The 22,751-nt window shown below is 39.5% G+C and overlaps 1 long non-coding RNA gene across 2 annotated transcripts in view; it reads right to left on the bottom strand.

Moving 5' to 3' along the window:
• The window catches only part of LOC106097876 (uncharacterized), a 50,018-nt gene extending 29,215 nt beyond the window's left edge, over window positions 1-20,803 (bottom strand). Inside the window, exons 1-2 of one of the 2 annotated variants that reach the window (XR_003221092.1) lie at window positions 20,610-20,803; window positions 20,216-20,369 (exon numbers count right to left, since the gene is read on the bottom strand). This is a non-coding gene — a long non-coding RNA (uncharacterized LOC106097876). Of the gene's footprint in view, window positions 1-19,897; window positions 20,370-20,609 lie in introns of those variants that run through there. The other variant, XR_001223934.1, reaches the window with a different exon arrangement.
• Between the last annotated feature and the right edge of the window lie 1,948 nt (window positions 20,804-22,751).

Raw genomic sequence — 22,751 nt, 5'->3', positions numbered from 1 at the left:
AATTTCTACAAAGATGACATGATTTAATCACTCATTTATAATTCTTTCACAACTCTACAAACTATAATAACATGACATTTTTACATCATAAACACTGCAACATGGGATTGCAATGTGGTTGCTATGGCACCTAATAATTAGTTCTGTTTATGGCACTGACTGCATGCAAGTGACTCCGCACATGAGCTAAATCCACATACTTCCACAGGTAGTGTTGTGTCACACGGGACTGTTTATTGACGGGCCTTTAAATGTTCAAGTTGTTTCAATTGATCAGCCCTGTAGCTTGCGAGCTGTGACTCAGAGGGTGCAGAAGAGCTGCAGGGCAGGGGAACTTAAGAGCCATTAGGCACAAGTGAGTGCACAATCGTTGATGTGAACTGATTATTGTGGCTGGTCAAGCTTTAAAAAACACTGATCGCGGTGATTATCTTTTCACTGGGAGCACTCAGAGTGCACTGACACTGGCAAAACATTTAAGAAATGTCCAGGATGAAGTGCAGCTGGAGAGTGTTCCTCTCACCAGCTTGGATCAATGTGCCATGGTCTACTAGGGTAAGTGCCTTGCTGTTGACATGAGGTCATCCTCATTTTCCTAAACATATTAACCCATGAGTTGTGATGCCTACTATGGGCTGAGCTCTAAATTTTAAAGTAATCAGTCCTTTTGCAGAGACTACCTACAGCACATAAAATGTACAATTCCACCTTCCTGTGTGGCGTTGTTAAAATGTTGAATCTCCTAACTTATTGCGAGGCAGGAGATAAAAATATTGAATCAGGAAGGATTTCCACAACTGTCATCCTCACAGTAAGATCCCTTTTAAAGCCTATTTCACCCCAGTCAGAGACACAATATTGCAAGATGGATCTAAAATGCTATATGTTAAAGCATATAGTGTGTTACTTTTACTACACTTTACCACACTTATCAGTTTATAGGTCTAATGGAAGCCACTGTGAGTTATTTCTGTAATAAAAAAGCAGGTTTTTGTTTGCTGTGCTGTCAGACTTTTTGTTTATCAATACACATAGCAAATTCTGTTTGAGTGACAGTGCATTGCAAAATGCCAAAGTTGGAGAGAGCTTTCAAGTGGAGGGAAATTGAGTATGCAAGACTGACACTGACTGATTTAGCAAATGTCAAGCAGTTATCTTGAGCAACAAGAGCCACAATCATAATCGGAGAGGCTCACTTTCAAGTAGCTGTTGAAAGAGAAGATATTTAAAAAAAAAAAAAAGATGTTTCATCTACTTTCCTGTTCTGCTCGAGTCCATAATTCTGAAGATTTCTGCACTTCTGTTTTCATAATGATAGATATAACCTTGATATTCCAGATTCCTTGAATCACATGACTGAGAAAAATATCTGCACAAACTTTGGATGCCACCTAGAAAAATGTGCACAACAACATTCAGTATATTTGAGCTGTCACCGAGTTGTCAGCGTACAGTGATGCTGACAATTGATTCATGTGCAAATGTCTCTGCTCCCCCGATGGCAGTCAGAGTATATAAAACTCACTTTTCTCTCTGTGAGAATGACAGGATGCAGTGAGTCAAGACAACAAAGCTGTCACAAACAGCTGTCTGCACTGACAATTATCAGATTTATTTATTGACAATGATCGGGCAGAACCACTTCATAAAAAGCATCGTCTGAAGACAGGGACATCCTCTCCTGTTAGACAGGATGGACAACTATGATAATACACCACACACTTACACTGATAGGATGTTGTCAATCACCTCCGCTTTGAAAGGCTATAGACTGATGGCTGAAAAATTCTTTGAGGCACTCGTTCATTACCTTTCACCATCCTCTAAGAGGAAAGAGCTCCCAGTCAAGTCAGTGTGAAGCAGCAGATATTGAACTGGGTCACAGAAAAATAATGTTCAGCTAAGTGAATTCAGTGAAAAATAGGCTCAATAATGAAGATCTACTGTGTTAAGCCCATAATGATCAAAAGGCTAACACATTACAGACCCACACTCACCTCAGTGTCATACCTGCTCTCTGAGGACAGCTATACATGCATCTCAAAAAGCACAGAGTGTAGGCCACCACCCTTGAGTGGCTTATGTACTTCTGGTCACAAATGCAGTGCCCTGCGGTTAATTTAATGATCTCTCTATCCAAAACCCCCTCTGAAAGGTGAGAGTAATAACACTTGTAACCCTGCTTGTTTGGTGGAGAGCAGCGAATGCATGTGACTTGGCTGTGGGGGACATGTGTTAATCCGAACAGCCCGACAGCACTCACCTCTATTCAGAGGCAATGGCCCTTCATGTCTCATCATTTCTTTGCTGTGCCCCACTGCTACCCATTACATAAAGAGGCTGCAGTGTTTGTTCACTGCCGTAAGTGTTGGACCTATCTGAGAAAGTTCATTTGTATTAGTGGATGCACACAGCATGCTCTGGCACTCACTCCTTATGGGATGGATGTATACTGAGGGCCACCAGCTGATTTGGGTAACAAGGTTTTTCAAAGAGCAAATATTTGGCTTGAGGTAGCTTCCAAGTGATGCTGAATAAGAAGTATGTGATGAGTTATCCGGTATTAGATTTTGGCTTTGTGTCATCACAAATCCTACAGTACTTGTGCAGATAATGTTAAACACAGTAATATTTACAGTGATGCCCACAACATTTGAATACGCATTTCATTTCTATACTATACAAACTATGCCATATAATATTTTGTCATTCAAGGTACAACTCCCTGGACAATTTACTCTCATTTGCCATCTGTTCCTTTGAAATGCAGTACAAATACTCCTAAAATTAGAGGTTAAATCATTCAAATTATTACCACCGCTTTCTGTCCAATACTAATTCTATTCAAATAATATGGAACAAAGGCAGAGATGTGAGTTTTAATTTCATCATTCAAATCAGAAAGCTGCGTACAGTTGACAAAGCTGTTCTTACCCATCTTGTGTCACAAGGAGTGATCACTATTAAGAATACCAGGGACACATGCATGTGTAGTATAAATACACAGCTGCCGCTCTTTAAAAGTGAATGTTCACTCAGACAGTCCATCATGTGTTGCCCAGCTCTATTTGCAGTGAGAAGACTGAGTTTCTTGAGCAAATGTCAGGAGTGCACTGTTCAATAATGAAAAGCATCAGCCACAGATGCAACGCCAGTGCCTCAGAAGTCAATTAGCCCTCAGGTGCATCTACAGTATCTACAGTACCATGTTTTCACTTGTGTCTTAAGGGCTATCAAGACAGAGCAGATAAAGAGTGCCACCAAAGTTTTGAATGTAGCTGCGTCTCCTACTCAGCAGGAGTGCACGGGCGAGGTCTACACAGCCTGTGAGTATACGGTAATGCTTTGAAGCCCACGTATGAGCAGAAATTATGCCTGTGGTCTGTATATGGGCCATTTTGTGCGTGAATAATCTCGGGTGCTTGGAATGCAAATTTCCCAGTGTTGAAAGTCTAACTGACATTTTTAATGCATATTCCTAGATCACAAGCAGTTGATCCATCCTTACTGTCAACCGCATATTCATCGTGACACTACTGTTTCAAATCTTTCTGTTCCAGCATTCACAGCCCGAGAGGAAGAGAGCTTTTCTTAAAACTGTTAGCTACCATCTCGCACATGCATTCTGTCAAGGCGGAATTTGTAATTATCATAATCATAACATACGGTATTTTTCTCTGAAAGCCACAACTTTAAAAGAGTCACTGTCAACTAACATACTCACTTTATGGATCGTATGAGAGTAAGCCTCACAGCAGTGAGTGGGCCCTTTAAATCCTATCAAACTTTATTTAAACTTTTGGGATTCTTGTCTGACTTTTGTCTTGTGTACTTACGCTAAGAATGCATCTGCACTGAAGAATAAAGAATTGAGGAGTAAATGACATTTAATGAGGCAATCCTGTCCATCTAATGCGCTACAGCATGCTACAGCTAGTATTAATGGTTTTAACGGTTTTCACTGAAGCTCTAATAATACGTAAATACACTGTACATCCATAGAAGACATTTGTTGCCTCAGGCTTTAGTGTATTTCATTTGTCATCTTAACTAATAGTGACACTAAAAAAGGATGAATGTGAACACATTTATAGGCTTGCATCACAGGGGTATGTGATAGTGAACTATTGTGCACATAACCAGGACCCTGAAACTGAAGCAGTTAGATGAAATTAGGTCACCATATAGCCTAATTATCATGGACACCTGGGCTCTTCGTCCTATTGTAATGTGCTCAAATGTCTTCTGCAAAAAAGTTCCGCACTTCCTTTTATGCAGCATTCTTTCCCTTTTGACATCATAGAACTTTTTTTGCAAAAACATTGGATTTTCAGGTAGCTTAGTCAGGATGAAGAGTAGCATCAGCAAGTCTGAGGCTATGATTGTCTCCCATAGGTAACAGATTTTACTAATAGGCTATGAAAGTGGAATGCAACAAATAACTGCATATACATGCATATATATGTAAGACAATATTCGGGCATCTTTTTTTTTTTAGCTGATTTTACCTTTATTAACAGTGTCACAACAGTCCATTCACTGCTTAAGAAAGTTTGTAGTGGCAGAGAAAGGACTTAGTACATCTAATACATTGCACTTCAGTGACTTTCTTCTACAGCTATATGGATTGGTAAACAAATCATTCTCAAATTATGCCGGGATGGCTCATTTTCTTATTGAGTCCCAGGTGCCGTTATTTTAATCATTACCTAATTGTCTGGCTGCTCTATCGACAGCATAGAGGCCTCCCACTCTGATTCTGCTGACACTGGCAGGGCCTCCAAGATCTGGGTTAACCTTTCGATGTCCATTGACGCTACACAGGCTGATGATGATTGATCGAGGTGGCCCTTGCTGTTAGATAATACCTAATCAGCGTTCAGAGTAATTTGTGTAAATGAGACCTCATTATTGATGGTAGGCAACTTTAGGAGCTTTCGTGCACGCTGAATCTAAACAGGGATTGGATCAGCAATAAAACTTTGCTCTGTGCCTTCTGCATCTCCTGCTTGAGATTGAGGGCAGGCGGGCTGGTTGAACTGTTGAATGGCAAATAAGTGGGAGAAGATGAGTTGACAGAGTGCACACAGAGAATGACAATAAACTGCATACCGTACTGAAGGCTTACTACAGTGCTTTGATGTATTGAATGGGCTGACTATTCACACTGTTGCAAACAATAATAGCAATATGGTTATTAGACAAATAATGCCTGTGCTGCCTGCAGTTTTTCTTCACATTTACATATTCCTCTGACTTAGATTTGTTCCTTCTTATCTTAATTGAGCTATCTGTGGTGAACCAGGGGAAAACTATTTTCCTTTCCATAAGATGACTTACTCTCAGAAACCATTCTGTCAGCACCTTGGCAGAATAAGTCCATGCAGGGTATTAAAATGATAATGGAGCGTGTGGGTGCTTGACAAGCCAGCTATCAGAGAGATTATGAAAAGTAACTATTATATTCACTTCTTCACAAATTTCATATCTGGTGAAAATGACCGCCAAAAGACAGACAAAAGTCAGCATCTGGCCAGCAGTCTCCACGAATAACGAGCATACACCAATATAATCGTATACTGTACCAGCAATTAACTCCTGATAAAAACATCTGTCTTATCATCTGGTTGATGTAGCTCTGATTTTATTATTCAGTGATGGTCACGGCAGTATTTGAAAATCAAAGTTAATACTTCTGGTGCTGCTGCTTCTGAGATGTTGATGTTGGAGGATGGATGGTTGCCCCAAGGACATGGCCCCGTCCTGGCCTCTGTAGAGTACGCTGCACCGCGGCAAGGCCCAAGCTTTGACATGACGACACTGGGCCTTGATGATGATTGATCGTGTTGTTTTCTTCATTACTTTAAATCCAATCAGTGCTTGCTGTAATTTGAGTAATGATAGCTCATTATTGGCAATTGCAGAGTTTAAGGGCTTCTTTATTTTGCCCCACCCAGTGGACCCTTTGGGACGGCATTAAAGGATCGATGATTTTCCTCTTTTTGCATACGTCCTGTTTCAACTGTGAAGTTCAAATGAATAGCCTGCTTACGACGAATGCGCCTTCAAAACATTTCAAACAGAAAAAAAGGAGCCGACCTTAGTTAAGTAGAGGCTGAAAATCTGTGTGACATAAAAATAAACTGTTTGCTGCTAGGAAATGAGAGACAAGTGGGGCATCACACTTTAATTTGGTCAATACATTTTAAATGAGAGGGAATAGTTTGAACCTATCAGTAGATAACGATGCATATTTTAAATCTCATTTCGGTGTAATTAAGGTAAAAGGAAGCTAACTAAATATGAAAATACAAAATTCTAAAGACTTTATTTCACAAACTATAATGAGCAACTCATTAAGCATACAACACTTCAATTACGCTGATTACTACAGCAGATGTACTTATTTTTAATAATTTCATTAATTATAGACTTGAAAATCCTGTAAAGGAGTGGTTTAGACTTATATTCCATCATTATGCTCAAACCCGAAGCCACTGGCTTACCTTTTTTTCCTGCATTTGAACACAACTGTTTCATTTTTACATTTTTAAATCTTGTTCTTGTTAACTACTGCCAAACAAACGCTGTGATTTAGATAGATATCTGATCAAAAACAACAGTCCGAAGGTCTGACCGTGGAAAAGAGAACACAAATTGCTCACAGAGCTTCATGTGTTTTGAAGTCCGGCTGAATGCTTATAAGCTTTGACACACATTTTATATTGCTGATGATCTGCTGCCGAGCCTACCCATACAGATTTGACTATAAAAGGCAAATAATCAAATAATGGCGTTGTTGAAAAGGATATGCAAATTACAAAATATGACAGATTAATTAGAATTAGTGTGCTGAATTACAAAGTGACGTGACATCAAGCTATGATAGAGACACATCTGAATGTCAGCATTCATTGAAACAAAAAGATACATTTTTAAAGCTGAGTGCTGAAAATTTTGACATAGTCAATAAAACATATGATAGTAGGTGGTGACAAATTAACATAGATTTCTTGGAACAACTATGTATTTTACTTTAATTTATTTTCATTGATTTAATTTTAGTTTATATGATCTTTGTTTGTTTTATTTATTTGGCAGTGATCCTTACATTTAAGGGGAAAAGTGCATCCAAACCATGGCAGCAAAATGCCCCCAGAAAATAACAGAGCTACCAGATCCCCCACTGTAGGGGGTCAAAGGCTCATGTTTTCCTTTAATTTGTCGCCTGCCTGTATGTCTAAATAAAACTGTTTCTGTGGTAGATTGGTGTCATATATTCTTGGATGAGGAAACCAAGGTGATGTGACCTTTATAATAAGTGCTGTGCGGGTGTTTAACAAAACAATCACAGCACAGAACATTTCCAATTTCACTGTATACCAACAATCAATCATAGGTCCAAAGATGGGACATAGCAATAAAGGCACCTGCGAAACCCTTAATGAGCCTTTTTAGTGCTGGGAGACACAGATGCTGAGAGAGACCAAAGCAAGGGAATTGTAAAGAAAGGTCATGCCACAACTTTACACAGTCCGATCAGAATCAATACAAAATTTGGAGATAGAATATCAGCAATCCTCCAGGAATCAGTGGCAGATAGGGTCATAAATCATGCTAACCCTTTATTATTACTCATGTTGCTCTTAAGGTCGCAGCATGTGCGCATGACAATTTCTCAGCATGTCGCAAAACACATATTAGAATATCAGTGTAAAGTGTGTGTACTAAACTATTGCTGGATCCTTTTTTCCTGTGTTGTTCTTTGCTTTGATGCCACCACAATGACCCTACTATCACACACTGTTATGAAATTTGCTCCATAAAAGAATGCTGTGAGACACATAAAAGAAACTACAGCAGTGAAGTCTGTAACAATTCTTGTTTGTAGCTTTGACAATGTTGATCCTGTGAGGCACTAATGCCCTGAATTAGAGCAGATGAATGGGCCACTCTGCTGGTCTTGACAGGGTTTCACTAGCCATCTAGTCTTTCCCTTTTCATCTTATTCCCTTTGGTGGATCTCTGGTCCAAATGTTGTCCCCTTTCTTCTAGTCTCAATTTCTGTTCATCAAAAGAAAGGTGAACATATGTCCAAATCTTGTGGCCTCAGCCACAACATACTGTGTCATTAGAGCTAAAATGGGAGGGTTTTGCTACCAGACACACACACTCACTCACACACACACACACAGATGCTCACATGTGCACACACGTATACACATAGACTCAAGTGTACCATAATTGTGGATAAAAACACAGAAATGTACAGCACATATAGAGTTACAAGCGTGTTCTCACACACCTGCACGGACAAGAACACATGTCTGACAGACGCCACACGAACACACGCACGCACACACGTACACACACACACACATACAGAGTTATTTGATGTTCCCCCTGTTTGAAGCCAAATTCTTGTTATCAGTGCTAGCTATATACAGTGCTCCATTTCCAAGGTTTCTGAGGAGAGTCCAGGGCTTTCATCTGAGAGTCATCCTCTATACAGAAGCCAACAGTCTTAGAACCAGTGACACACTGACTGATGGTTAACATTTCAAAACCCTCGCCTTATATTAATACATGACAGATACAACTGAAATACCAGGTGAGCCGATACCACACACAGGCACTCGGACGCAGACAAAGACATAAGAATGTACATGCTCACTCTCACAGAAACAAGAAGACTAATGCAAATCGGACTCCCCCTGCCCTTGATCTTTAGATATATTTAGCTTTTAGATGTCATATATCAACGCTTTATTAAGTGTTTCTGCCCCCTACAGCGCACCTCAACTAATAGCACCCCTCTTTTCCCTGCGTTAACACCCACTCCTTGTAGCTGTGTGGAGAACCACTTACAGACGGAGTAGGTAGATATTAGCCATTAAGCTTGGTTGCTGCCATTTCCTGTCTCCTATCAGCAGAAGCTTGGACTTTGAGCACCAAAGACTTGGACTCGGTGATAAAACATCTGGGGCGTGGAAGCGAGCATGTTTTTTCTTGTAGTTAGGATGACTTTTCAGTTTCCTTCATTTATATAAAGTATAGAAGGACTAACATACTGGCTAACATTACGCGCTATATAGTTTTTGTTTTTTAATAAAAGACAATTAAGAAATAAAAAATACTCCAAATGTCTCTTAAATGACTGAAGTAATAAAATATTTTTATATAAACTCACCAGCCATTTCATCAGTTTCGCATTGAAGCAACTCAGTGCATTCATGTAAACAGTTTTCAGTTGTTTTGCTGCCCAACTAGGATTTTCCTATGTAAGTGTCTTTAGGGTTTACAGTCAGCTGTAATTCTCTGTTTAAAAATGTCATATTGACATCAGAAGTCAATAGGAGGCAACAATAACCCAAATAACCACTCATTAAATTTTTTTTTTTAAGTTATACAGAAGGGCATCTTTTAGTATACATGCCAAACCTTGAAGCAGATCGGATACAGCTGCAGAAGAACACAAAACTGAGGCAGCAGCTCACACGGGCTAATAAAATTGGACACTGCCTGGGCTGATGGGTCTCGATTTCTGTTGGTAGAATATTTTAGCACAACAGCAATGGGTCAATGCTGTCCTGTCAGTGTTGCAATTCTCAAGGCAAAAGGGAATCCAAACAAGGTACTAGCAAGGTGTACGTAATAAAATAGTCAATGAGTGTATATCCAACTGCGTAACATATATTAAATTATCCAACATATTTTCCTGTCATTACTTCTGAATTTATAGGACATGTAGAACAACATAATTCTTTTTTTAATTAAAAAGCAATTTATCCTTCATTACATTTAAATATGCCAAATATACTGGATTCAAGTAAAGCAATGCCAGTAAATTAAATCTTTGTGATTTTGTAGAGAATGTGAAAGAAAAATAATCTGTATGTATGTAGAACAATAATCTGTTCAGTTAAACTCAGTGACTTAGTTATCTGTTGCTAACCTTAAATTCAGATGAGTTAAGTCAAAAAGATGTATTCTGCATCAGCAACTCAAAACCATGCTACATTTCTTTTATGAAGGAGATTCCCTGACAGAGGCTCAAATAGGACAGGATATTTAATGCGATAGTTTCATGTCAGAAAACTGTTAAACTATTCAGTCATGCATAAGTCAAAACTGAACTTGATTTCACTTCAGTTTTGCATAAAGTGTTTTTCCATCTCATTAATAGCTTTCATAAAAAGTGTTGTGAACAGACTGCAGCCTTAAATTCACACCACTATCTCTAACTTATCATAACTTCAGCTTATAGATATCGTCTGACAGTTTTTTGGATCGTGAAGACGCCGGGGCCTTTGAGTCAGATGTACTAAATTAAAAGTATATTAGTGTTATGAAATGTGGGCCACATCTCTACTGCCTCTGAAATAATTAAGCTTATATCATTCAGCTGACAGAAGGATTAGGATCATATTTTAAATCCCCCCCAGCATGGAACAATTTGAGTCAGGTTAAAGAAATAGCAAACAAGCCATTTAAAACCTTGTGCCTGACCTCCGAACTTATGTGTAGGAATGCATAAATCAAAGGCTGTGGTAGCACCAACCTGAGCTCTTTTGCCTCCTCTCTGCATTGGGCTGCACTCGGCAACAACAGTTCTTATTATTATCTAGACTTCAACACAAATTCTTTCAATATGTGCATGAAAATGGTGAGTGAAAGACAGAGAGAGAAAGAGGAAGAGAGAGAGGACAGAAGTGGGGGTTGAGGGTGTACTTAACTCTACTGTTCTAAAAATGTTCACTTCCTTTTTGAACACATATTTGATTTACTATTTGGCAGGATTTCAATGCACTTTTACCCTCCATTTTCAACAGAGGAGGAGTTAGCTGACACTCTCAATTCAGAACTCCACCAAAAGCTGAGGGGATCCCTGGAGAATCACTCATTCATTCAGCATTCCCATCAGCCCATTAGACTGGCCATCAGCCAACATAACTGCTTCCTGTTTCTCTAAGACACCTTTTTTCATCCCTACTTTAATTCAGTTGTTTTTCAAAGTTCCAAGAGGGAGACATAATAGATTACTTTAGCCCAAGGATTCGTACATTTAACAAACTGAAACTGAACAAAATACCAGAAGAGTGGTGCATTCATTCCCGCATCTCATTGCCTACTCAAAAGCACGGAGATTGGATTGCGATTTGAATCTATGGCACGAACTACACTGGAGTTCTTGCCGAAGTGCCTCAATACGCAGTGTAAGTGAAAAAGCAAAGGGTCAGGATTTGTAATTGCATTTCACAGATAAAACTATTCCACTGGCTCTCTCTTTGAAAACCAGATCAGTGACTGAAAGTAAGTACCCTGTTGTATCCTACACAGAATTCGTATTTAAATATTTGTCAAATGTGGCGTATATTGACAGAAAACAGGCTTAATCGCAATCATTTACTCAGATTTGTAACCTCACTGTGAATGAGTTTCACATTAATTTTAGTTTACAGTACTCCTCTATTTCCTATATGTGGAAATCGGTGGAAGATTGCCATTTCACACGTACATGTAAAAGTGAAGTGTAGAAGGTGAAAATGTAGACACAGGATAGTGTTTTTATACATGTAGGGCATAAATTATGTCCGATCGTGCAAGCTTGATGCCACCGTTGAACAGCTAGTCAATGGAGAGGGCAGGGAGAAGCAATGGAGCGATGTAATGTGTAATCTTACTACTCAATGGGCTGTGCCCAGCAATGGGCCTCTGAATGCTGGAAGTGTCAGAGAGATAAATAGCAGAGTGTCCCCCTCGAAAAACATGATTAATACCCCGCCTGGTGACGCTGCTGAAGATGAAGTGGGAGCAGCTGGCTCAGGCAGCGTAGGCACGCAGGGAAAGGTGGGAGGGGGGACGGGAGCGAACGCAGCGGAGCAGAGAGGGCAAAGAGTAGGACACACTGGCAACCAGGGGAAAGGAAGGCAAGGCAAGGGCAATCTGGGCCACCATAGGCACTGGGACCTCTTCCTCTCCTTATTTCAAAATGTACACAGCTTTAGTCTTCTTTTTTCATGATGTTTTATCGCTTAACACAAAGCAAAACAAAAAACTTTCTGTTCTTGCTGGTTCATCGTTTCCATGTTGCCCCCTAAAAACTGAAGCCTGTGTCGTTTAAGTAAAAAATCTTACAGGAAATCTGGGATATTAGGAAATTAATCTCAGTTCAGTTAAAAAGCCCAACACTTCATGACATATATAACAAAGTACCCCACTAACACATGACACTCAACTATTTCCATGAGTGTTATTAGCACGAGTGTGTGCAGGGGTGAGGGCTGAATGTGATACTACTACAGCTCACACTGTACATCTTTAATGCAAATTTCAACCACCCTCCCCTAAAAAAAGAAAAAAAAAGCACATTTAGTATTGTTTAGCATCACACATGAGCTCTAAGACAACTCCTGTGCCAGCATACACCTCCTGATTGCTCCTAAACAAAGTTTTCTGTCAGGAAGTGAAGAGTCCAGTTACTGTTAACTACAGTGTCCCCTGCTGAGTGGGACCTGCTTTAGTGGTAACAGTCGAAACTCTCAAAATACGGTACAGAACACATGGAGTTGTTAGGTCCATTCTGTTGTGTAAGTAAACATGTCGAGGGGTGGGCTACTTTTTCATGGTTCAGGGGCCCCAACCCTCCCCTCACACAATTAACATTTCCAGTGTAATGAGATGATTGATATGCTGGAAGTGTGTGCTTTAAGGAGATATTAATCATTCCCTCTGGTAATTTTAATCATGCGTTCCATCATCCCCAGCTGCTGAGGATCACCTTCCTAGCAAACAAAGGGCGGCCACGCCACTTGCATAGTCATTCTGTTCTAGTTTAACTTTATTTTATGCTGGTTCCTCCCATCTGTTCGCACAAGCCTCCACAGCCCACGTTGCACGTTGACAAGCTGGGGAAGCAGTGTGTGGGTGGGTGATTGTATGAGAGTGAGTGTGTGTGTGTGTGCGCATGTATGTGTGTAAACTTTAGAAACACAGGCATCTTTGAAATGGTAAATCTAATCCTCCAGGTCCGTGACTAGTTGGTACACCGCCAACAGCCACCTCCACTAACACATACAGTAATGCATACAAACAGCGGGCACACATACACACAGACTCTTACAGACACAATCCGTGTGACACACATACACACAGAAACATATACACAAGCACATATACCACATGGTGTGGGCAATATGTCAGAGCAAAGCATAATTTGGCATTTGAACTAGTCACTATTATTGGAAGTCTGAAGAAATGCTGCAGGGAAGATTTATTTAGATGACAAACAACTTGGAAACTCTTTTTTTTTTCCCTCGACTGCATGAAAGTCAAAGAGACTTATATATTCCCTAAACACTGATTAGTTCATGTTGAGTGCCTCCATTGTGCTGTACTGTACATCTGAATTGTTGTTCCGTGTTTTTACCAAAGGCTATACAAAATTTGGAAGGGTATTCTACAATCAAAGGCATTTCTCTGATGGTTTTTATTCAGGTGCAGTGCTGCCACAGTCAAGGCCACAGGAGAGCAAGTGGTCACCCTGCAATGCTTTATAAGACATACAGAACAAATGTAGTTATACAAAAGCAAAAAAAGAAAGAAAGAAAGAAAATATAAAAAATTACAGTCTTAGTGGGAAAATACAGAGCCGACGTATTTCTGTGAGGTGAAGCGTAAACTGTGAATAGAATGGGTAATAGTTAAAACTGTGATACTTAATTATAATAAATCTTAAGGAATAAGAGAATTGTCACAGAAAATTTTATGCAGATTCACTCAGAGATATTTTAATATTTTTGACTTCATAATTACACTAACCAGCCTCTGTTTTGCTACATGAAATTGTGAAGAAAACAGAGCTCTGGCTCTAAGAGACTGCAGGAAAAAAAATATGTGCGCTCAAACCTGCCACAGCTCAAAACAACCGCTTGACAAGTGTCCTAAATACACGCTTAATCATGTACAAAATTAATGACATCCAGCTGACAGATATTCCATCATCAATGCAGAAGTTTTTGAAAGTTATTGAAGGGAGCTGTGCACAGATTAGCATTGCTTGCATGCAGTCAGGGGCCAATGCAAAGTAGATAGGTTAATCCCCAGGACGAGTTGATAGGACACATCTCTAAACGCACTGAGCCTCGCTGCGTCTAAAGCCCATTAATTGCACCCAATACGAAACAAGTAATTTAATTTTACATCAAGTCCAGCCTCATCTGTTATCTGTGGCACACTTCTGTAGAGTACATAAAGGTAATAGGGGTTTTCAGGGGCTATTCCCCACTTATTATCTAATAATGATGAATGAATACGCCGGGAAGTGACAGCTGTTTGGATGTTTTGTTGGTGGAAAGGCATCTATTTGTAACTTTCCCGAAAATCTTTTCTGGTTCACTTTGAGGACGAGAAGGAACTTCAGAGCTCTGTCTGTTTTAAATGAAAATGGGTAAAAATTTGGGCATTTAATGTAAGGCTAAAGAGCCAAGTATGAGAAAATGCTAAACAAAGGGATCTTTTATGACTCTGTCAGGTCTGGTATTGTGAAAATAATGTGAACGTTCTTGCAAAAGTTTTACCAAAGTCTTTCTTAAAAATATCTTTATCTACACTATTTAAATGTTGACAGAAGTTTGAGCTTGGCACAGACTGTCTGTGTAACTTTTTTTTGGCAAAAAATGAAAATAAAAATAAAATAATGAAACGTGTTTATTTTTTTTCCTGGTAAAATCTATAAACAAGCTAACAGAGAGTGAGTATGTCAAAGATCAATACTTGAGATTTCTAGGGCCAAAATGAATACGAAGCAGATTGTGTAAGAAACCTTTAACTTGGCAGGTGTGTTTTCATAGGCTACACAGCACCATTATTATTACCAGGGCAATGCTTTATTTAAAACAAGTTTTTCAGCACAGCGCATAAGGAGAATAACTTCCATTCAAAAGCATTTCGCATTTTATTATGACTTCATGCTTATCACCGGTCTAAATGGTGTTGATAGAGTGAAGTACCTGAGAGGAACTGTTATGTGAAAGGTGCTTGTAAAGAAAACATGACGACTGCTGGCTGGCCCTCTTTATTTCCACCTTGCTTTTACCCTGGTACTCCTGCTCCACTGCATGACTAAGAGACAATTAATCCTAATAATCAGGGCCTTAGCCATCATTCCTCATTCTGGCAGGCCTCTTTTTCCATAGGGGCACAGAGGGAGTGCCTGAGCCATGGCTCTCTGCTGCACAGATGAACCTCGTGCAGATGTTGAATGAGCAGCGTGGTTAATAGCTTAGCCTTCTTATGGCCTTCACACATGTACAAAAATGGAAAACTGAAGGTGGCATTTTATCATGTCATGTCTACAACTCAATGAGCGACTGACTGGACTTGACGTACATTTTTGCTCTAGTATTCTAAGCGGTGTCATACTTACTGCAAAAGAAAAAAACAACAACTTAGAAACAGGCAGACATGAATGTGGGCATCTGATAAAGCTTGCTGTAAGCATGGCTTCACCGGCAGTTTTAGCCTCAGTATTCAAAGGTTTAGTTATTCGTGGGAAAAATCAGCAAACATGCATAAATAATAAGTTATTCTTCAAATACATGTAAAAATTGGTTTTATTCTATATTTTATCAACATCAACTTAAGTTTTATTGTGATTTAATATTTCCTTCTGCAGGTCATGGTGGATGTTGAGATTTGCACTGTCCCAATGTAGACTTCCAGGTTCAGTTTGGATCCAGATTTTGTTAAGTATTTAGTGGAATCTGTTCTTCCCTTTGCGGTTTTTCTGTGCCACTGAATACTTTGAATACTTTTTGAGTCTAGCCCAAAGGTTCAATTGAAATGTTCAGTCTGTCCACAGCCCATGTTTCCAAAACCACATTTTTCCAAATATTGCTGACTTGAGTCTGGCTGAAAATGAGGTTGAAGGTAATTTTTTCTTCTAATAACTTTTTAAGGCAAACCCTATTTGTGCACCATTGCTACACAGTGCTACGGTGTAATTGGGTAGGTTGTTTTTTTCTGTCTGTTATGTGGATTTGCAGTTTTATGTAAAAATTTTCTTCTCTTTCAGAACATGTCTTTACTTCCCCCTAGATACCCTTATTAGTAATGGAAACTACGAGTAGAAGAATCGGCTTTGTAAGAGTCATTCAGGTTAATTTACAGCTCCAGTGTCAGACGATTACAAGAGCCTGTGGTTGTGAAAGTTTGAAGAGTAAAATTTATTTAATTTTTTATATTGTAATAATAGTTTTTATCAGTACTGTATAAACTACTTTTCAATAAAAGAAAAAATACTAATCTATATTAGAGCTGGGCGATAGAACGATAACGATATGTATTGCGAAATAACTTTTTCTCGATAGAGAAATTAAACTATTGTGATAGGCTTCATCTCTCTTGCGCTCTTAAAAAAAAAAAGAACAGCCAATCCAAATTAAGTAGCGCAGAGCCGAACCAATCACAGCCGCAGCGTCACGTCACGTGACTTGTTAGGTACAGCACAATTGCCAAGCCGCACGTGTGTATTTGTTTGGGAAGCAGCCAGCCGCCGTGCCGCCCGGGTAATGGAGGAAATGAGTGTGCCGACTAGAGAAAAATCAACCGAGAGCGTGAGCGAAGGTTATCGAAGAGAAAACAGATGATGGTTCCAATTCCGGAGAGATTGTCGAACGGAAAGGCCATAGAAGTTTCGTAGTGTGAAGGCATTTCAGCTATTTCAAGTCTGACAAAAAACAGAGTAGCGCGCACTGTAAATTGTGCCGAAAGCAAGTCTGGAAATACAATAAAGCGGTGCATGCTCAATCTCTGACTGAAAGCGCTAATTCGTCATTCGGCTTTTGTCAGACTAAAGTAACTGTTAAAACTGTTTGAGAAGCTAAGCTATACAACAAGGAGAGATTGAGAATTTCCTTTTAGTTCTCAGTTTATTTGATATTAAGTTAGTCAATTTTGTCTGTTCTTCTGTAAAACAAACTAAGATTTATTTTTTTAGAATTAATATTTTGTTTCTAAGTGGAATTGACAATTTAGCAGTCTGTTTTGTTTGTTCTATTTTGAAACTTAAATGCTTTAGCGGCTGCCCTTTGTGTAGTTTGCAATATTTGCCTTTATTTATCTGAAAAAGTCTCATGTTCCTTAAGTACATCTGCCCTGTTGAACTTATTATGGGAAATAAATATTTAAATCAAAACAAGCTGCTGATTATTTCAAATATAGTTATTTGGCTGATATATATCGTTATCGCCTGAAAATGAAAAAAACATGTCGTGATATGAAAAAATCTTATATCGCCCAGCTCTAATCTATATGCAATGTAAGCCAAGTGGTACACCAGCTTATACAGTACATACCTTTCCACTGAGGAAACTGTATGTGCACATGCCCAGGTGTTCGCGTGCTTTTGTCAACAGTGGCAGAGCACAGCAAGAACTTTTGTGCTTCACAACAGAGAGGCAGTGATGCAATGTTTGACTTAACTGTACGGGGACCTAATCTTCTCAAATTACAGCCAAATTGACTGGTGAGTGCCAAAGTCCCAGTGTGCGGAAGCGAAGGGAGTGCCATGACCGCGGCAGACAGGAGGCCCAGGCAAACAGGCAGGTGCTAAGGGGCTGCTTCAGATGCAGAAGAAGAAGATCCCCTTCACAACACAGCAATTACGCTCGCCTCAAATTCACTAAGCTGGAGCACAGTGTGTTCTAACAGCATCTCAGCAGCACGCACAGCATCCCACACAACAAGCTCATTAGGCCAGCACATCCTCCCTCTGATTCAGGGTGGAAGAATTAATGCAAGAGCACCTGGACTCTGAAAGCCATCCATCCAGCTACATACAGCTGGCCACACTCAGGTTATGCATTATCTTCTTTAAAAATGTGCAATGTGGCCTCCACTTTTAGTTTTAAGCTACACCTCTCTTTTTCCAGAGTGCTATGTGAGGGGAAGGCATATTAATCACACTCAAAGCCACTAATGCTAACAATCAGTCAACACAGTTGGCCAGGCTCTCCATCTCTAGTGACAGGATGGTTTGTCCTGAGACCTGCTGATTTGTCCTGCTATGTCTGCCTCTAGGACAAAATCCACAAAACCTTTTCCTCCAGCAATACCCCTAGATCATATAATACTCTAAACTGGTTAAAAGCTGAAAATGTTATAATATATTTAATGTACAAAGTAATTCTAACTGAAATAAAACACATCTAAGTAATAGAAATACCATTTTAGTGGTTAAAAATATTCATTAAAGTCCAAAAAAACAGTTTATTACAAGAGTAGATGCAATTTGGGGAAACTAATTTGTGTGTGGAGTGATTTTTGACAACATGGATACAACATATGTCAAATAGCCAAGTTTTGAGAAACAAACAGCTGTCTAGTTCAACTGAGAGGAAACTGCCTACTGAGCAAGATGATCTCTCCCTGAGTGTCATCCACCAGCAGCATGAGGCAGAACCAGCATGTTTGGATTCCTACTGTACAACAAGAATATGGCTCTCTTGTCAACTTCAAGCTGACAAGTGTAACACTGACACAAATTAATACAAAAACGAACTGCACAAATAGCTCCAATTTACAGAAAAGAACAATTAAGTTAAGCAGGAGTTCTACTGAATGTGTTGAGCGCACGTACCTGACGTGCACATGCCGTTGAATGTTTGTGTGTGTGTGTGTGCATAGTTGTTTATATAAATCTTGGAGTGTATGTTCTGTTTGTTTTGGGCTTTTTTTCCTCAAACAGCAATGCTAATTATTGGGCTTCAGGTAGCGTAAAATGTACAGCTGTGGTGACTGTCAGTGCTCGGTGGACTATTGAGCTGCTGTACGACATGACAGTGGGTGGTGTTTCTCGCTTTCATCCTAAGAATTGCCCGGTGCTGTTGTTGTCTTTTGCCAATGTCAATCAGCAAGTTTCTTTTGAAGCACGATGCAAAGAAGACTTTATCTGCACACACGCTTTATCTCTGTGATTGTCTGGAAAACTTGTTGACCCCATTCTACCAATGTGTGTCCCAAAAATCAGAATATGCCTTTAATGTGTCAAATATGGTTTTGTAGTTAGCTGAGGTATGACTGAACCTTAATGTTTACATTTTATATAACCTCATATTCACGGGTAATAGCCAGATGGTAGCAACAGTCTGTGCATAACACTTTTAAGTGGGGTCTGCCAGCAACAGCTGCATACTATGTTCCACTGCTCTAGATAACTACATATCATAATTTCTTAATAAAAATATTTCGTTACTCTCATACCAATGTTGAGCCAGATTGCTGGCACTTGAAAACAAACTTTATGGACCAGCTTGATGTCAACTTCGATTACTTCTTTTCTGATGAAATACAGATGTTTGAGTCTCCACTCAAGCAGATTAAAATGTAACATTTGGAGTCATGTTCTGTCAAGGTAGAGTTAACATACACTGAGAGCTTTCGTTAGAAAGATATTTGTAGGTCTATTTTGTATCAATAAATTGCTGCCTTAAAAATAAGCAAACACAAGTTTGTCCAGAGCACAACAATTCTGACTCCCAGGGATGTCAATTATAACTTACTATACAAAACTTTTACAATGTAGCTCATCATAACCGCAACATACAGTAAAAATGTGGTGTGCATTGTTACTGAACGAATGTTAATTGCATTTGCACTCATTATTTTCATTCAGTAGTCCCACCACCAGTTGGGATAGATCTATTCAGCAAGTTGTATGAGTTGTACTGTCACTGACTGTAATGGGCAGCTTGATTTGATTTATGTTTATGTAACATAATCAGACCCACTAGTTGGTCTAGATAAGCTACAAAATAGTGGACCAGTATTTAGATTCGAGAGGTAGGCACCAAAATGTGTGTGATTACCAGGAAATAGCTGGAGGCTTTGACAGTGATTGTAACACTCACTATATTTTGCAATACCGGAGCACAATAAACAACTTAAAAGACGGCATTTACTGCATGCTGAAATAAAACATTGCCATCAGTGGCATATGGTGTAAACCTTAAACTGCAGTAGAAATGTGATTCCAAACAACAAATAAAAACAAAAACAAAAAATGCTACTACAAAGTGGGTATCGGTAGGATTTATGCAAAAAAATAATAATGTGATAGCGTAAAGTATTTAGTCAAATCTTAGAGCAGTTGTTTCTTTGTGGCTGCACCCAATGGTATTAGTCAACAACAGTTTGTGATCTATGTTAGTCCTACCACAGCCGATAACTTCTCCAACAGAAGAGAAGGAATAGGTGGCTTCCTTCTCAGGTAGATGGAAAGGTCAGGTTCACCACCTCCTAGGCAAAGGAGGAAATCCAGGTCCCAACTCCAGGGAGATCCAAAAGGTATCCAAAGACAAAATTCCAGCCTGCATAACAATAACACCCTTATTGCACAGTCATGGCATTACAATCATCTACGACCACATTTCAATGAGAGCCACATTTTTGTTTGCCTCTAAATTTCACAAATTTCTTATATGGCTGTAAGTACACATAACTTCTCATACACACCGAAAAAAATGTATTTAGCCGTAACATCGGCTGTCATGCCAGCACTATAGTTAGCTACATTAGCTTAGCTAAACTCTAACTCGATAATCATTTACCAAGAAGTTCAACTTTATCAAGCGTGTTGGTTGGCGCCTCGGTCACTTCTGCTTTTATTTTTAAACACTTTCAGAGATGCAAAGAGCTTTGTTTTCACTTTGTGAACTTGCTTCTCAGTTCTCTACTGTCCTATGTGGTGTGTCCTCTGCTAGGAGAGGGCGGGCCAAGTTTCCTTCCCTCCAATCAGATCCCGGTAGGCCGTGTAAACCAAGAAATTGAAAACTTTTAAAATTGAACTTAAAGAATAAATAAATTTACCAAATAACTTATAACTTATATCCAAATGTGTAATACACTCATTAATGAAAACAAAACACATAAAATATTGTACTCTGTTTCTACAGGGCTACATTTAGGGGGTTTTTTTTGGAGGGGGGGCATATGGATTATCACATGACTCTCCAAGCTGTATCCAAAATAGATTAACAGATCATCTAAGGGGATTGTTTATTGCTTTAACTGTATGCTGTAAATTCCATAAATATGAATGTAGCCTCAATGACATCACCCATCAGTTTGTGGAACAAACCAACCTTAAATACTTGTGCAACACTCAACTCAATCAAATCACAATGCACACCCATAGAGTATTGACTAAGTCCCTTCTTTATTGCCTGTTTTACAGGATGTAAATGGACAGAGCTTTTGTATTCTGTCTGAGCACTCAACCTCTCTATACAACATCAGAGAACAACTTGGGGTTAGTGTCTCGCCCAAGGATATTTGTCATGCAGATTTAATCAGCTAGAAATTGAACTACAGTTTACTACCAGTCTTCCAATTAGTAGAGGACCTGCTCTACCGCCTGAGCTACAGTTACCTGAGCTAGCAGTCCAGGTTAACTTACAAAAATATTGAATAAGGCTTAAAAATGCCATTTGAGGACACAACTTCAATAAGAGTAGGGTTGTTTTCCAAGGTATCTTCTATATGCATTCTGTGGTTTAGCCATGGTGGAAGTCAAAGATATTTGTCTCTCTAACCAATTTCTGTTATTGGGACAAATGCCCATGGGAATAAAGATCTCCTGAGTCCTCCACTGTCTCCGTAAAGAATGAGGTCAACTGAGACATGCCTTCCCCCGGTGCTCTTTTTCATCCCTAGATGTTTTAAAATGCTCTACATGTGGGAAATCTTTGGCTGAATTATTGAGGTCTAAAGAGCCCTGTAACCAACTTAGGTGCACTGAGGGACAGTTACATAAAGGGAATTGCATGTCTGGTTTATAGGAATTATGAATAGACAAAAAGGCACTAGTCATGTGTCAAAATAGACAAAATCTGCATTAAAAAGACTTTTGTTTCTAACTAATAGTTGGCAAATTTTAAAGCATGACCACAACTGTAAACATTCAGTTGTTATTCAAACCATGATAATGAAGCTCCTCTAACTTTAACAAATTAAACCCAAATCACAACCTGGATTTTGTCCATCCATCTATTCCCTTCTGCTTATCCAACTCAGGGTTGCAGGGAGCTGTCCTAGGTGGGGTACACCCAGGACAGGTCGCAAGTCTGTTGCAGGGCTAACACATTGAGACAGGCAACCATTTGCACTCACATTCACACCTATGGGCATCATCAATTAACCTCACCCCACTAACTGCATGTCTTTGGGCTATGGGAGGAAGCCAGAGTACCTGGAGAGAACCCATGCAAACACAGGGAGAACATGCAATCTCCACACAGAAAGACTGGTGATGGAATTGAACTCAGGACCTTCTTGCTATTTGTAACTACTTTGAAAAGCTCAGACAGATCATGTTGTCCTGCCAACAAGTCCGTGAAAAATACTTCCTGTGTGGTGTCCAGGAGGGCAATTTCTGTGTATTTCATCATTTAATTTGGATGCTTTGCATGAGACATTAGCAGCAAGGATGGGTGTGATGGGGCTTTGGCGTCCAAAACACTATTTGTTACTGTTTTAAATGAGCCAGCCCTCAGTCAGGCGTTTTGCGGAGAGTAACCTTCTAACTTTCTAACTCAGCAATCACAGCCCTCTAATGAGCCACCACTCCACCCATTGCTGAATACATAGTGGATAAAAAGTTGAACAGGGTTGAAAAGGTTCATCTGACAGTGAGAGCCTGACAATTTTAATACGCTGTGATGCAAAGAGCAGTAAGTCTGTAGAGCCCCATT

This window comes from Oreochromis niloticus, linkage group LG7 (genome assembly GCF_001858045.2).
Source record: "Oreochromis niloticus isolate F11D_XX linkage group LG7, O_niloticus_UMD_NMBU, whole genome shotgun sequence".
Classification (NCBI taxonomy): domain Eukaryota; kingdom Metazoa; phylum Chordata; class Actinopteri; order Cichliformes; family Cichlidae; genus Oreochromis; species Oreochromis niloticus.
This window is presented reverse-complemented; position numbering and strand designations above follow the sequence as displayed.